Raw genomic sequence first — 1,814 nt, 5'->3', positions numbered from 1 at the left:
TTTAAGACATACCCCTATGTTAAATTTTTTCTAATCTTTTCGGAGTACAAGAATTACATTGGCTAATTTTTCGATTTGAATTCGTGCATAAATTCTTTAAATTTTCTGAAATAAAATTTACATATTTAGAAATTACATAAAAAGTGTTATAAGTCACAATAGTAACAATTTAAAATATTTTAAATTATTTACAAAAAATATGGTCAAAAAAATCTTGTTTGACTCCTTAAATAGAAATATATTCATTCTTTCTGAAACCGAGGGAGTATAGTTTTTCACACTAAGTTCCTTAGTTTGACAAAAATATTTGTACAGGTTAGGGGTGACAAAATGATTAAAAGAAAACAATTAACCATCTATATTATTCACTAAAAAATGGGTTGAATAGTGAACTTTTTAAAAACGAGTCAAATATGGATAAGAACCATATTATCCATTTAGAAAATGGATAATCAATGGATAAATAATGGGTTTAACTTTTACATTTGTAAAACCTCAAATTGGGGGTTCCTAATTTGGGAGACTAGGAATTCTCCCAAAATTGATCATATTCATGAAGCCATGGATAATATGGTTAATTACCCATATTATCCGCCGGTTAACCCATTTTTTATCCGTAATAAATATGGGTCGGGTCGAATAATTTATCCATTTTCGAGTCGTCCCATATCCCACCCAACCCGCCCGTTTGCCACCCCTAGTACGGGGCATAAAAACATCCCAAGCCTTTTTCTAAAAAAAAATTGAGAAATATACAAGTTTTAGTTGGTCTAAAAAAATGATAGCCTATTTAGATATATATTCTAGACTATTCCAACTCCAGCTCCAACTCAAACTCCACCACTCCAAGTCTATTCTAGACGTCCTCGACCTAATTCTCAACCTACTAATCCAGTCGATGCTTCTGATCCTAATGCAGGTACACAAAGCCCATCGGGTGACTCATTGCCTTCTCCAGCAATATCTCATGCTTCGGTTGAGCACTCATCAAATGTTACTGATCTCCCCATTGCTCTACGAAAAGTTACTAGAACTACTGCCAATCAAACTCCCTCTTATACCTTTTTAAGTTATCATCGTTTATCACCTTCATATCATGCCTTTATTACTAGCTTATCCACCGTCAAGGTTCCACAGATTGTATAAGAAGCAATGGCCCATTCAGGTTGGCGTCAGACTATGATTGAAGAGATGACTGCCTTGCACGATAACGGTACTTGGGAGATAGTCCCTTTACCTAAAGGGAAAACCACAGTTGGTTGTTGATGGGTGTTTACAGTTAAGGTAGGTCCAAATGGAGAGGTTGATCGCCTTAAAGCAAGACTGGTTGCTAAAGGGTATACTTAGGTGTATGGCATTGATTATGGTGATACTTTTTCACCAGTTGCAAAGATGACATGTGTTCGTCTTCTTATCTCTTTGGCAACGATAGATCATTGGCCTCTTTTTCAGTTGGACATTAAGAATGCATTTCTTCATGGAGAACTTGTTGAAGAAGTATATATGGATCAACCACCAGGGTTTGTTGCTCAGGGGGAGTCCGGATTAGTCTGTCGACTTCGTCGATCTCTTTATGGTCTCAAGCAGTCTCCTAGGGCATGGCTTGACCGTTTCCGAACTGTTGTCCAACAATTTGGAATGACCCGAACAGAAGCTGATCATTCAGTATTCTATAGGCTTTCATCTCATGGCAAATGTATCTTTCTAATTGTTTATGTTGATGATATTGTCATCACAGGTGATGATCATGAAGGTATTATCCAACTTAAGTAGCATCTTTCAAGTCAATTCCAGACTAAAGATCTGGGAAAACT

Source organism: Nicotiana sylvestris, chromosome 2, assembly GCF_000393655.2.
Source record: "Nicotiana sylvestris chromosome 2, ASM39365v2, whole genome shotgun sequence".
NCBI classification, from domain to species: domain Eukaryota; kingdom Viridiplantae; phylum Streptophyta; class Magnoliopsida; order Solanales; family Solanaceae; genus Nicotiana; species Nicotiana sylvestris.
Note: the sequence above shows the minus strand (reverse complement) of the source record.